The sequence below is a fragment of the Aegilops tauschii genome, chromosome 2, assembly GCF_002575655.3.
Source record: "Aegilops tauschii subsp. strangulata cultivar AL8/78 chromosome 2, Aet v6.0, whole genome shotgun sequence".
Taxonomy (NCBI): domain Eukaryota; kingdom Viridiplantae; phylum Streptophyta; class Magnoliopsida; order Poales; family Poaceae; genus Aegilops; species Aegilops tauschii.
The window spans coordinates 346941108-346957522 of NC_053036.3; positions in this window are offsets into that span (position 1 = coordinate 346941108).

Consider the following 16415-nt stretch of genomic DNA (forward strand, 5'->3'; position numbering starts at 1 on the left):
CACATTAAGCCGGGGCGGCGGCTCAATGGGATCACCCGCCATGAGATCCAGACCCAGACCAGGTCAATTCCGTTCAGTCCGTTGCCTAGCAGGGCCTTGATTTTATTGATAGTCGGAAGCAGAGGCTGGCGCTCCGCTGCAGTCAGTTTGTCCGACAGCGGGTGAGTCGGCTCTAGACGTGTTGGGCGAAAGCCGGGCAGCGGGTTCTCGTCAGCCGGGGACGTATCTTGGCAGTAGAACCAAGTCATATTCCAGTCCTTGGGGTGGCTCGGCGTCTCTGCGTAAGGGAAAAGACAGTCCCTACATCGCTGGATGGAGATGCCACCCAACTCCAGACTTGGCCCGTTGGCGCACTCATTTTGGCGGTTTAAGTAAAACAGCTCTCTGAAGAGCAGCAGACTCGGCTCTTCTCCAAGGTACACTTCGCAAAAGACTTGGAAATTGCAGATGTTGGATACGGAGTTGGGTCCTATATCTTGAGGCCGCAGGTCAAAGAAGTTGAGCACGTCCCTGAAAAACTTTGAGCCGGGCGGTGCGAAGCCCCGGCTCATATGATCTGCGAAGATCACTACCTCCCCGTCCCTTGGCTGTGGTCTCTCTTCCGACGGGTCAGGGGCATGGTAGGACATGATTTCTTTCTTAGGGAGATATCCGAACTTAACAAAATTGGCTAGGGTCTCGTTGGTGACGTTGGACCTCATCCAGTTGCAAGTGATGGGAGCCTTAGGAGGCATGGTGACAGTTGGCAGTCTATGACAAAAAGGAAAAATGTCCGGGTTAATTATAAGCCAGAGATCTACAGTTCAAACTAAGATGGCGGCTTATGAAGGGGACTAATGATATATACTCAGGTACAGTGGGTTATTTAAGCCGCAGGGGCATTCAGAATAAATTGATTATTTACGGCTTTACCACAGTTAAGCCGGAGGATTCTACAAAGCATGGTTTTCTTTAAACCGGAAAGTTCTACGGCGCGTGTTTTCTTTAAGCCGGAATTGTAAGTCGCCAAGATTCAATGGTTGCATTTTTTACTAAGTGTGGTAAAACAGGTTTCACATATGGCAGTAACTTTTTTGGATGAAAATGGTCGGGTAAAATGAAAATTTTCTAGACCTAGAAACAGACGAGCGGATGTTCTTGAGCTCGAACGAAGCATCTACACAGTGGAAAGAGATCTACTGGCACTTGAAATGAGGCCTAAACAACTATCGCACTAGTTACATACAAGGCTAAAGATCAAACAAGTGCAGTGACTACGAGAACTACCGAGGCTTGTGGCAATGGCGATGAACGCGAAGAACTCAGACGAACCCTACGGTAGATCTATCTGACAGGGCAGAAGAGACTCACCGGAGTTGGAGAAGAGCGGAAGTCGTTGCCGTTTATTTGGTCCGGGTCAGGATGATGCAGCGGCCGAGTTGATGAAGACCAGGGGCGCGACGGCGGCGGCAGTGACAGAGCTCGGGCAGAGGAGCGACGGCGCGAGGAGGAAGAAGAGAGCGTGAGAAGAGCCCGTTGGGCCGGCCTATTTATAAGGCAAGGTCATAAGTGGGCGCGAGATTCAAGGAGACCACGGCGTGGTTATCTCCCCCCCACGACGCCTCGATTTTTGGAATGACAGTAAAAGCAAAGATCCGTTGCGGATCTGGCGGAGTAAAAAACGGACTTAATGGAGGATGACGTCACGGCGGATTCTCCGGAGTCCAGAGGATGACGTCACTCCGGGTTATGGCCTTCACATGAATGGTAAGCCGGAGATTTTTTCTGTCAGAAGAGTTGAAGATTGACATGAGTCGGCTCAAATCAATCTAGGGCCTAATGTTGAGGATATAGACCTTAGAGTCACCCGCCAGGAGGGGCCGGGTTACTCGTACGGTCGTTGCCAGAAGCCCGGAGCCAAGTTTCAAGACGATGGGCCAGAGATGAGCTGAGACCCGGATATGGCTTAAGGCCCGTAGTTACAATCATTATTATAGTAGAACTTGTAGTGTAAGGCAAGTATAGTTTAGAGTCCGAGCCGGACACTCTTATGAGCCGGTCGGGACTCTAAGGGCTGCTGGGCGTCAGCCTCCCTATATAAAGGGACGACCCGGCAGCGGTTTAAGGGCAACAACAATCTTATCGAGAGCCGGGCATAGCTGTTTAGCTCCCTGGTGATCGTAACCCTAATCAATACCACCTCAAACTGGACGTAGGCTTTTACCTTCACCGTAAGGGGCCGAACCAGTATAAACCTTCGTGTTCCTTGTCCCGCGTAACCCCTTCAAGCTTCCTAGCTGCGATGGCTCCACGACTAAGTCCTAGCTCGAGGACATCTGCCGTGACTATTCCACGACAAAAGGACACTAACCTCGATCAGACTTTGATCGGCTGATGACATTGGGGAAGTAAACATCCATGTTAATTAGACCAGGTTGTGGTGCACGCACTAGAATTTTATTGCCATCTTTCAGTTCATAACACTTAGACATTTTTCTCCAAAGGTCCGCATTAAAATAGGAGTGACCATCTTTATCAATTTTTACGCTAACCGTTATTGTAAACCCATGTTGCGTTGTCAATATGACATCCTAGGAGTCATCGGCAAAGGAAAGCCCAAGATTTCCTTCTACTCCTGTTCTTGCAAAGCAAGGGATGTACTGATACGTCTCCAACGTATCTATAATTTTTGATTGTTCCATGCTATTATATATTCTATTTTGGATGTTTAATGGGCTTATTTATACACTTTTATATTATTTTTGGGACTAACCTATTAACCGGAGGCCCAGCCCAAATTGCTGTTTTTTTTGCCTATTTCAGTGTTTCGCAGAAAAAGGATATCAAACGGAGTCCAAACGGAATGAAACCTTCGGGAGCGTGATTATTGGAACAAATGTGATCCAGAGGACTTGGAGTGGACGTCAAGTAACCAACGAGGCGGCCACGAGGCAGGGGCGCGCCTACCCCCCAAGCGCCCTCCACCCTTGTGGGCCCCTCGTGGCTCCACCGACCTACTTCTTCCTCCTATATATACCTACGTACCCCCAAACCATGAAGGAGCACCACAAGAACCTAATTCCACCGCCGCAACCTTCTGTAGCCATGAGATCCCATCTTGGGGCCTTTTCCGGCGTCCTGCCGGAGGGGGCATCAATCATGGAGGGCTTCTACATCAACACCATAGCCTCTCCGGTGATGTGTGAGTAGTTTACCTCAGACCTTCGGGTCCATACTTATTAGCTAGATGGCTTCTTCTCTCTCTTTGGATCTCAATACAAATTTCTCCTCGATTCTCTTGGAGATCTATTCGATGTAATCTTCTTTTGCGGTGTGTTTGTCGAGATCCGATGAATTGTGTGTTTATGACCAAGATTATCTATGAACAATATTTGAATCTTCTCTGAATTCTTTTATGTATGATTGGTTATCTTTGCAAGTCTCTTCGAACTATCAGTTTGGTTTGGCCTACTAGATTGATCTTTCTTGCAATGGGAGAAGTGCTTAGCTTTGGGTTCAATCTTGCGGTGCTTGATCCCAATGACAGTAGGGGAAACGACACGTATTGTATTGTTGCCATTGAGGACAATAAGATGGGGTTTATATCAAATTGCATGAGTTTATCCCTCTACATCATGTCATCTTGCTTAAAGCGTTACTCCGTTCTTATGAACTTAATACTCTAGATGAATGCTGGATAGCGGTCAATGTGTGGAGTAATAGTACTAGATGTTTGCAGGAGTCGGTCTACTTGTCACGGACGTGATGCCTATATACATGATCATACCTAGATATTCTCATAACTATGCTCAATTCTATCAATTGCTCGACAGTAATTCGTTCACCCACCGCAATACTTATGCTCTTGAGAGAAGCCACTAGTGAAACCTATGGCCCCCGGGTCTATTTTCAATCATATTAATCTCCCGTTATTTCCATTACTGTTTACTTTGCTTTCTTTACTTTTACTCTTTATCATAAAAATACCAAAAATATTATCTTATCATCTCTATCAGATCTCACTCTCGTAAGTGACCGTGAAGGGATTGACAACCCCTTAATCGCGTTGGTTGCGAGGTTCTTCTTTGTTTGTGTAGGTGCAAGGGACTTGAGCTTGACTTCCTACTGGATTGGTACCTTGGTTCACAAAAACTGAGGGAAATACTTACGCTACTTTACTGCATCACCCTTTCCTCTTCAAGGGAAAACCAACGCAGTGCTCAAGAGGTAGCAAGAAGGATTTCTGGCGCCGTTGCCGGGGAGGTGTGCGCCAAGTCAAGTCAAGATTTGACTTCCAACAACAAGCCATTTTTGGCGCCGTTGTCGAGTCTACACAAGTCAAGACATACCAAGTACCCATCACAAACTCTTATCTCCCGCATTACATTATTTGCCATTTGCCTCTCGTTTTCCTCTCCCCCACTTCACCCTTGCCATTTTATTCGCCCTTCTTCTGTTCGTCTTTTCATTTGCCTTAATGTCTTACTTGGCTCGTTTGCTCGTTTGGTTGGAATAGTTGAGTATTTATTGCTAAACAGAGAACCTAAGATCTATGGATCCTCATGCTCTTGCTAATCTTTTTAAGAGATCCAATTATGATGAACCAATTGCTAGTGAGTTTTGTGCACTAGATTATCTTTATGAAGTTTTGCATGAAATTTGTGAATCTGAAAATTGTGATGAAGTACTTTATGAAGAGATTCACGATAGCTCCTTGAATAAAAAGCATGATTGCAATGATTTTACTATAAATTCTCTTGATGTCAATTGTGCTAATAATATGCAAAACCCTAAGCTTGGGGATGCTAGTTTTGCTATGTCCACTACTTGTTGCAATGATCATGATTGGGGAGATTCTTCTTATGATCTTGGAAATTTATTTAAGCCCCATGATGAATATGAGATTGATAATAGTGTTTGCAATAATACTGAAAGTGGGTTTGGAAGAGTGTTAACTTTAGATCCCACACATTTGGAGAATATTCAATCTTATGAATTTTTTGATAAAAGTGGGTTTGGAGAGGTCGTGACTTTAGTTAATGATAATCCCACTATTTTGGAAGAGTGTCAACTTCGCATGCATGTGGATCATGTTGAGAATATGTTATGTGATAGCTATATTGTTGAATTTCCTTATGATCCTACATGTAGTTATTATGAGAGAGGAAAATATGGTTGTAGAAATTTTTATCTTACTAAATTACCTCTCGTCATGTTGAGATTGCTATCGTCTCTTTCTTCTTCCTTGCATATGCTAATTTTTGCTTGCTATGATAATTTGTTTGCTTATAAAATGCCTATGCATAGGAAGTATGTTAGACTTAGACGTGTTTATCACGTGTTTTATGATGCTCTCTTTGCGCTTCAATTCTTGTCTTTCATGTGAGCATCATTAAAATTATCAATGCCTAGCTAAAAGGCTTTAAAGAAAAGCGCTTGTTGGGAGACAACCCAATGTTTTTACTTGCTGTTATTCAATAAATCTTTGATCTAGCCTCTGGTTAGATTTGTTTTTGTTTTTTAGTTAGTGTTTGTGCCAAGTTAAACCTATAGGATCTTCTTGGATGATAGTTATTTGATCTTGCTGAAAATTCCAGAAACTTTCTGTTCACGAAAACAATTGTTAATACTTACCAGAACGTGATATAATACTGATTCCAATTGCAGCAGATCAATAAACAAATTATTTAGGTCGTCCTATTTTGGCAGAATTTTTAGAGTTCCAGAAGTTTGAGTTAGTTACAGATTACTACAGACTGTTCTGTTTTTGACATATTCTGTTTTTCGTGTGTTGTTTGCTTATTTTGATGAATCTATAGCTAGTAAAAGAGCTTATAAACCATAGAGAAGTTGGAATACAGTAGGTTTAACACCAATATAAATAAAGAATGAGTTCAATACAGTACTTTGAAGTAGTATTTTGTTTTATTTCGCTAACGGAGCTCACGAGATTTTCTGTTAAGTTTTGTGTTGTGAAGTTTTCAAGTTTTGGGTAAAGATTTGATGGATTATGGAACAAGGAGCGGCAAGAGCCTAAGCTCAGGGATGCCCAAGGCACCCCAGGGTAAATCCAAGGACACCAAAAAGCCAAAGCTTGGGGATGCCCCGGAAGGCATCCCCTCTTTCATCCTCATCCATCGGTAACTTTACTTGGGGCTATATTTTTATTTACCACATGATATGTATTTTGCTTGGAGCGTCTTGTATGATTTGAGTCTTTGTTTGTTAGTTTTCCACAATCATCCTTGCTGTACACACCTTTTGAGAGAGACACACATGATTCAGAATTTGTTAGAATACTCTATGTGCTTCACTTATATCTTTTGAGCTATATAGTTTTTGCTCTAGTGCTTCACTTATATCTTTTAGAGCACGGTGGTGGTTCTATTTTATTGAAATTATTGATCTCTCATGCTTCACTTATATTATTTTGAGAGTCTTAAACAGCATGGTAATTTGCTTTAATTGTGAAATTAATCTTCCATATTGAGTTCATTGAATATCATGAGAAGTTAGATACTTGATAAGTGTTTTGAGATATAAAGGTGGTAATATTAGAGTGTGCTAGTTGAGTAATTGTGAAATTGAGAAATACTTGTGTTAAAGTTGGCAAGTCTGTAGCATGCATGTATGGTAAAAGTTGTGTGACAATTTTGACACATAGGTGTTCTTTTATTGCTTTCCTTATGAGTGGCGGTCGGGGAGGAGCGATGGTCTTTTCCTACCAATCTATCCCTCTAGGGGCATGCGTAGTAGTACTTTTCTTTGAGGGCTAATAAAATTTTGCAATAAGTATATGAGTTCTTTATGACTAATGTGAGTCCATGGATTATACACACTCTCAACCTTCCACGGTTTTCTAGCCTCTACGGTACCGTGCATTGCCCTTTCTCGCCTTGAGAGTTGGTGCAAACTTCGCCGGTGCATCCAAACCCCGTGATATGATATGCTCTATCACACATAAGCCTCCTCATATCTTCCTCAAAATAGCCACCATACCTACCTATCATGGCATTTCCATAGCCATTCCGAGATATATTGCCATGCAACTTACCACCATTCCGTTTATTATGACACACTCCATCATTGTCATATTGCTTTGCACGCTCATGTAGTTGACATTGTATTTGCGGCAAAGCCGCCGTTCATAATTCTTTCATACATGTCACTCTTGATTCATTGCATATCCCGGTACACCGCCGGAGGCATTCACATAGAGTCATATTTTGTTCTAAGTATTGAGTTGTAGTTGTTGAGTTGTAAGTAAATAAAAGTGTGATGATCATCATTATTAGAGCATTGTCCCAAGTGAGGAAAGGATGATGGATACTATGATTCCCCCACAAGTCGGGATGAGACTCCGGACTAAATAAAAAAAAGAGGCCATAAAAAAAGAGAAAAGGCGCAAATAAAAAAAGAGAGAAAAAGAGAGAAGGGACAATGTTACTATCCTTTTACCACACTTGTGCTTCAAAGTAGCACCGTGATCTTCATGATAGAGAGTCTCCTATGTTGTCACTTTCATATACTAGTAGGAATTTTTCATTATAGAACTTGGCTTGTATATTCCAATGATGGGCTTCCTCAAAATGCCCTAGGTCTTCGTGAGCAAGCAAGTTGGATGCACACCCACTTAGTTTCTCTTGTTGAGCTTTCATATATTTATAGCTCTAGTGGATCTGTGTCACGACCGGATTTTTGGGATATAAATTCCCAGAAAAACGGCCTGTGTACTCACCAGCCCCAGGATTTCTGTTAGCTGATGAGGCACCAACTTGATACAAGAAAATCCAAGCAAGTACAAAAATATTTAGTACAAGACCATTGTGGCCTAGGAGTACAACATTTGGTTTCTAATGATAGCGGGCGGAAGCGATTGGGTACATCTGCGTCTATGGGACTCCATTTCCCACAAGAACAGCTGATCAGGATAACTCCTATCTTCGCGAGGCTGCAAACGTCAACGCGTAGGTTCCGAGGTTGTCACCGCGATGCTTATCTCCAAGCAAAGAATCTGGCCAAGACAATAGCCAGGGACAAACCAGTGAGTACGTTTGAATGTACTCGCAAACATTTAGAACACGGGTATAATATATCAAACATGCTCCAGGTTAATTAGGTGATCACACGTCTGTCACGAAATATACGAAAGACCAAGATGCACACATGTGGTTAAAAAGAATACCAAAATAAAATACTGGGTGCCAAGCGAGGGTCTGAATGACGCCTCGAGCGGAAACTGCAGAATAGTAATACTGGTGCCAAACGAGTGTCTGAAAGACTCCTCGAGCGGAAAAATGCGGAATAATAATACAGGTGCCAAACGAGTGTCTGAAAGACTCCTCGAGCGGAAAATGCAGAATAATAATACAGGTGCCAAACGAGTGTCTGAACGACTCCTCGAGCGGAAAATACAGATAATAATACAGGTGCCAAACGAGTGTCTGAACGACTCCTCGAGCGGAAAAATGCAGAATAGTAATGCAGGTGCCAAACGAGTGTCTGAACGACTCCTCGAGCGGAAAAATGCAGAATAGTAATGCCGCAGTCGGGCGTCTGAGTGACACCACAGAAAGGGCTTATAAGAAAATAATCACAGCGAACATCCAGGAGGTAGGACCATCCCAGGGATACTCAATCATGTACATAAAATAAAAGGTTAGTCCGGAATAATAAAGATCACAATCCATACGTACCACGATCATAAATAATATTTAGTACAGTCGCTTCTCCATCCGAAAACCGATAATTTAGTCAAGCCGTATCTCCATCCGAATACCGTTACAGAGTTCTAGATTAATCGTTCTCCATCCGAATACCGTTACAGAGATTCAACTCAGACTGTGGTCTTTACTCAAGAACAAGACTATCCAACAGGATGTATCCTCTGCAGAGGGAGTACCATTTTCCACCAGTAACGGGTTTACTTAGTCCTTCGGGACTAATTCCGTCTACGGTCTTTTAATTGAAAACACACCTGACCTGCACACACCAGCTTAACTCACCAGTGTCTGGAATCACCCACGACACCTGCCAAGCAAAACTCTAAGTGGGGAGGCTACAACCTCGACGTAGCATGGGATCACAAATTTATATCGCGCGCAAACTGGGGAAGCTATCCCCTTCGGCTACAACCGAAACACCCATGCCCCCGGACCGGATGACTGGCTTTAATCCATGGCCATGGGACCCTCATCACGGCCTCTCTGTACGGTGTGTGTTTTGGAAAGGGGTTGACAACCTACTGAACCATACCCTGTCCCCTGCAGGGACAAATGGTGGTACCGACAAAGAAGGAAGCTATTGATCAAGACTCGGTCTACAACCGACTCAGGTGGTCCAAGTATCCACCAACAATATTACCACTAGTGAAATAAATCACCACTCCTCGAGCCTCACCATGCTATGCCGGGCATACTCGTCTCGACGAGGGATTAGGGACAAGCTCGTGTCTACCCAAGACCACGACTTTCCCGGCTTCCTACCGGTGTGCAAGAGAAGCTCACTAGGATGATCCAAATCATTAGTGTATCCATTGCTGGCCACAAACAACTCCAAAGTGTACTCATACACGAGACCATATCGATACATAAAGCTATCACATACTCCAAGTCCAAAGGTGTTGTGATCGTATCAAAACACCACCACAAAAATATTATGCCAGAGTTCAGAAATGCTTGCCTTCAAGAGTATGCAAAGGATGCACTTATTGGAAGCTTTCCTTTTCCTCCAAAAATCCTATTTTGCAAAATACACAAATACAAATATTTCAAACACAGTACCAAAACCTGTCTCAAATATTTTTGAAATAAATCTTAAAATAAACTAGATGAAATTTGAGAGAGGTAGGAAAAAGAATCAACTCATTTGGAGTTTTATTTTAAAAGTTATAGTCAGTCAAAGTTTGGTCAAACTCTGTTTTTAAATAAAACCAGAAAAAGGAAAACGCTTCGAGGGAAATACGCTTTCGCAGCAGAGAAACGTACGCGGGGTTTTGCGCCTTCACTTAAACAGAGAGAGGGCGGACGTGCGAGTCGCTGACAGTGGGTCCAGAGGGCCCACTGGTCAGGTTTGACCGTTTCTTCCCTCCTTCTCCTCCCTTCTGCCCGACGGGAGCGGGGCTCCGGCGATCGCCGTCGAGGAACGGCAGCGCCTCACGGGCATCCAGGGGCGGGGATGGAACGGCTAGACCGAGGCGGCCTTTGCGTGGTTGATGGGTCGACGGAGGTGGCAGGAATCGCCGGCGGCGAGCTCCGCGGCGGAGGAAAGCTACGGTGGTGAAGTGACTTTTGTGCTCCGGTGGTCTCCGATCGAGCTTGGGTAGTTGGGCAGCTCCGCATGGACTAGACGAAGCTACTGGTGGCATTGGATTGGCGAAAGGGTGGCTGGTTGCGACGAATCGCGCCGGGGCTTGGCGGCGGCCGAGCTGGCCGGAGTTGGGGAGGACGGTCCTCTCCGGTCAATCTACTGCTAGGGGAGCTCTACGGGGAGGGTCTGATGTCGCGTGAGTGCTCGGAGGGGCTCGGGGTTCCCTTTTTATAGCGTGACGAGACTGGCTCCACGGCGGCAGCAGATAAGATCGCCGGCGACCACTTTCCTGTAGTTGCAGGGCATCGTGGCGGCGACGAACGCGTTGCGACGAGCGGGAGGATAAGCACGGCCTGTGCTCTGAGGCAGCTGGCGCGCGCTGGTGGTTTGGGCGGCGCCGTCCGCGGCGGAATCCGCTGCCGATGCCGGCGTGCCGCCAAGGGCGCGGCCAGCGGCGCAGCAGGGCGTCAGAGATACCGTGGAGCAGTGGGCGGCTAGTGCGCGGTTCAGCGATGCAGAGGGGGCCAGGGTCGGGTCGCGTCGAGTGCGGCAGTGCGGCGTGTCGGCGTAGTGCACGCGCGTGCAAAACATGCGCTCTGGGCGCGCCTAGAGCACGCACGGCACCTGCTCGACGAAATGCCAGCGCGCTCTAGAGCTCGAGGGTGGAGCTGGCACTGCACAGGATGGAGGTAGGGGTAGCAAGACACTCAGTGGACAAGGTGGATAGGTCAGGAGTTCAAGTCCACAATGCAAACCAGTGAGCTTGCCAAAAGTGGCTGTGCACACCAGGTGTTCGACAGAATGCCATATGCACTTAGATAACTCTTGGAGTGGCCAAAATCTCCAGATCAGTGTCTCTTTAGATGCAGGAGATGGTGGTAGGATTTGTTTGGCAAAAACAGAAGGTAGATAGTGCAAGTTTTGCAAAACTCCAGTTTTGGGCAGAAAGAAAAAGGGTTTAGAACATGCATTTCAAAACCTCCAATGAGCCCAATCTCCTGGACTTAAGAGTTTGGTAGGGAGGGCTGCAAGTAGGAAAAAAGCTCAGGGTTACTAGAGTAAAGAAAGATAAGGTTGCAGTACAAATCATCAAATTGGACCAGAATGTAAAAGAGGCTGATCCACTCAAATTTTTCAAAGAACATCACTGGGTTTTTGCTTGAAGATGAATTGTATACATCCATTGACATCTCCAAACACTTGGAAGAATTTTTTTGAAGAATATTTAAATGGGTTGTAGTGCAAAAGTGCCTACTGGACCAGATTGGAAAAGTTGGTGTAGAGCCCAAAATTTCCAATGGTCAGAAGATATTTTTGCATAAAAGTGATGTGGGAACATCACATGACATCCCCAAATTTTGGTGGAATTTTTGAATACATTTGTAAAAAGGTTGTAGTGCAAAACAGGCCCCAAATGCAAAAGGGATCATTTTAAAGGGGTAAAGCTTTGAGAAAATAAATCTTGCAACAATAGAATCTACTGATAAATAATTGTTTTATTATAGAGAGAAATCAAGTCCAACAATACCTTTCAAGGTTTTTCCCACAAGAGGCATAAATCCAAAATCACAAAAGGTAAAACTTGACAATTGGAAAAGTTTTATTTCCTGGCAACATTTTAATAAATAAAAACAAGGCCAAAATTTTCGGGTGTCACAATCTGTTGCATGGCAATCCCTACTCCTCTCATTGACCTTGGGCGTAGCTGTCGATCTGCTCTAGATGGCCAAGAAAGTTGGCTCGCAGTGCGAAAGCCGCCGAATACAAAGATCTGGCCGGGGAGAAAGATCTCCCTCAGGGCAGCATTGTTGTAGATGACTGATGGAGCCATCGAACCTTCTGGCGACGACACAATGGAACTCTCAATGAAAGCACCAATGTCGGTGTCAAAACCGGCGAATCTCGGGTAGGGGGTCCCGAACTATGCGTCTGAGGATCGAAGGTAACAGGAGACAGGGACACGATGTTTAGCCAGGTTCGGGCCCTCTTGATGGAGGTAATACCCTACTTCCTTCTTGATTATCTTAGATGAATATGGGATTTACAAGAGTTGATCTACCTCGAGATCGTAATGGCTAAACCCTAGCTGTCTAGCCTATATGATTATGATTGTGTCCCTACGGACTAAACCCTCACTACAAAAAAATACACTTCCGTGATGATACGTGTTTGTCACAGTAGGTCGCGTTTTTTGTCATGCATGTACATCGATGACGATTTTATGACAGAATCAAGATAGTCATACATGTGCTGTCGTAGAAGTGTTCCATGACATTACCAAAATTATCATCACGGAAGTGTCCACTTCCATGACTATAAATCGCGCGTCACATAAGTGCTTTCGTCAAGGGTGACCGACACGTGGCATCCAATGTAACGGAACGCCGTTAAGCTATCGGGTCCGGTTTTGGATCCGATAACCCGTTAACAGCTCGGACCAATGGGGATTTTCCACGTGTAAAATCATCATTGGCCGGAGGAAGCACGTGTTGCCTCACCATTGGGACAGATGTCAACCACTCATTGGACAGGAGGCGCCTATGATAGGTCGACACGTGGCATGGCCCAATAGTGGCCCATTCCGGTGAAAAGGCCGGCCCAGCAAAAAATAGTAGGCCGGCCCATATATGGCCTACTTGTGTCAGGTCCATTTAAGCCCACGGCCCATATGAGATGTGCCAATTCGGCCCATCAACGGCCCGTTAAAGATTTGACACCATTGCAGCCCATCGTCAGTTCGAGCCCGTTAACAGCCCGCTATATATTTGGGCACAATATCGGCCGATGAGATTTTGGCCTGTTAACGGCCCATTCAGTGGATGGGCCAATTTTCACGGTGTACATCTTTCGGCCTTTTAGCGACCCATTTAAATGTTGGGCTAATTTCTGGCCTGATGCGTCTTTCAGCCTGTTGATAGCCCATAAATCAGTTGGGCCATTTGTAGTCGGACCTAAGTTTTGGCCTTTTAGCGACCCATTTAAGTGTTGGGCCAATTTCCGGCCCGGTGTGTCTTTCAGCCTGGTGACGGCCCATATATCTGTTGGGCCATTTGTAGTCGGACCTGAGTTTTGGCCTGTTAGCGACCCATTTAAGTGTTGGGCCAATTCCCGGCCCTTTGTGCCTTTCAGCCTGTTAACGGACCATAAATGAGTTGGGCCATTTGTAGTCGGACCTGAGTTTTGGCCTTTTAACGGCCCATGCCCTTCATTGTCCAATACCAGCCCGGTTTCTCTTTCGGCCTACTAAAGGCCCACAACACAGTTGGGCCATCTACAATACGACCTGACTTTCGGCCTCTTAGCGACCCATGCTCTTCATGGTCCAGTACAAGCCCGCTGTCTCTTTCGGCCTGCTAAAGGCCCACAATATAGTTGGGCCATATGTAGCCCGAACTTAGTAATGACCTGTTAACGGCCCGTGAAATCAATTGGGCCCACCTGTTGCCCGCTTTGATGCCAGCCTGTTAACGACCCGGGACTTAAGAGGGCCGACCATTAACTTTCGGCCTGGTAACGGCCCATTAACTTAATGGGCCCACTAAAGTTCGTACATGTCTTTAGGCCAAATTAGATAATTTGAGCCCATTACGACGAGCAATTATGCACAGCACCAAAACCGATCAAGCAAAGGTACGGCATACAGGAAAAACGTTGCACATCCAGCATATATTACAGGAAATTACATCCACTGGGCAATCAAAGATTGATACCAGTGCAAATAAATGAACAGAACCTAACGATCTACAACGTCACAATCTGCAACCTCAGCACGGATGACGCCCATAAGCATGTGGGCAAGTTCTTGCTGCTTTGCTACACTGTCTCTGAAAACATTGATCAGTTGTTGTGTCGCACGACTCTGCACCTCTGATTCCTCCACCATTTCCATCATTCCTTTAGCCATTAATTGGTTCACAAACATACATTTTTTCCGTTGCATTCGAGATAGAGGATACTAAACAGATTCAGATGGCGATTTTGGCAGGCTTGTATTATTGATAGTGGAGAGTGTCTCGACCACTGCATCATAACATAAATTAGGAGGGGAACCAAACGGATTAATCATGAGTTATTGGCATATTACTTGGCCTAGATTTATTGGAAAGAAACAATGGGGTTGCCTTGCTGTTTTCGTAGTTTGTCTTCTTATCTTCAGCAGCCTGCACCAAATTAAGACACTAGCATTGCTATCATTGGCCAAGTCAGAAAATAGGAAAGCAACATTGGCACAACGAACGTTTGGGCAACTAGCCAACACCAAATTAACACAATATGGCACAACTATCATCATCCAGGTAAGGTAATACGAAAGCAACATTGACACAATGAATGAATTGGCAAGCAGAGCAGCACTACAATTCAGTAATGTGCATGATATGAGATAGTACACTCATGCAGCTCAGTATTGGCGCCTTTAACATTTTGCTACATCTAATTTTAGATCAGATAAAGGTTGGATTCATGCCGATTAACAAAATACATGCTGATGTAAAAATATAGTGATATACAACAGGTACTTACATCAGCATTGGAGCACAAAGAATTCCTGCAAGATATTTTCCTCCAATATAATCCCAATGAAGGAAGTCTTCTATCATTTAACCTTATTTTCTAAAAGAGAGATGGGTAAGAAACATGTAGAAAATATGATCAGAATGCTATAAAATTTCATGATGCGAGGATACACACACGCTTCTTAGAATGGAGTTGACATTCTTTTGCTGGACTGGAGCGGACTCGTTCTTTGGCCACTGGAATCTACTTATTATCAGTGGGAGTTGGGTTTCTCTGTGCTGGAGCAGTATCTATGAAAAATGGAGCTGGTTTATTATCTCCTGGCGTTTGGATCTTTTGCAAAGACCTGGTGTGTAACCCTTCAGATTCTAACATAGTTGTCTTCCCCTTGCATGCCTTATATAGAAGAATGGTGCTTCAATTATAAAACATGCTACAGCAGAGATGGAATAGGTACTGAAGAATAGAAAGGCATGACATATTGACATGTATTCCCTCCATCCGAAAATAAATGGATGGGTCTAGGCGTATTTCAGTTCTAGATACATCTAGTTTTATCCATTTCTGCGACATGTAATTCGGACGGAGGGAGTATGATGTAAGAGCTAGGGATACGACAGGACAACACAGTAAAAAAACACTGAAAACCCGTTGCAGAACCAAAGTAATCAAACCCACTGATATGAGATAGTACACTCATGCAACTCAGGATGCAAAACTACCACGCAGTTTTCCTTACAAAAATCAACATTGTGGCCTTTAATCATACATTTTGCTACAACTAAATTTAGATCAGATAAAGGTTGGATTCATGCCGATTAACAAAATACATGCTGATGTAAAAATATAGAGATATACAACAGGTACTTACATCTGCATTGGAGTACAGAGAATTCCTGCAAGAATCTTTCCTCACAGATGATACCAGTGCAAAAATTCTTCTATCTGTTAAGCTTATTTTCTAAAAGAGAGATGGGTAAGAAACATGTAGAAAATATGATCAGCATGCTATAAAATTTCATGATGCAAGGATACGCACACGCTTCTTAGAATGGAGTTGACATATTTTTGCTGGACTGGAGCGGACTAGCTCTTTGGCCACTGGAATCTGCTTATTATCAATAGGAGTTGGGTTTCTCTGTGCTACAGCAGTATCTATATAAACTGGAATTGGTTTATTATCTCCTGGCATTTGGATCTTTTGCAAAGACCTGGTTTGTAACCCTTCAGATTCTAACATAGTCGTTTTCCCCTTGCATGCCTTGTATAGAAGAATGGTGCTTCAATTATAAAACAAGCTACAGCAGAGAGATGGAATAGGTACTGAAGAATAGAAAGGCATGACATATTGACATGTATTCCCTCCATCTGGAAAAAAATGGATGGGTCTAGGCGTATTTCGGCTCTAGATACATCCTTTTTTATCCATTTCGGCAACATGTAATCCGGACGGAGGGAGTATGGTGTAAGAGCTAGGGATACGACGGGACAACACAGTAAAAAAACACTAGTTGAATGTAAAACTGTATGCTAGCGGAATACGTACAGAAAAAACTAAGGCAACATACACGTGTATGATTGGGAAACTAAGATGGCATTGCAACAGAGCACTA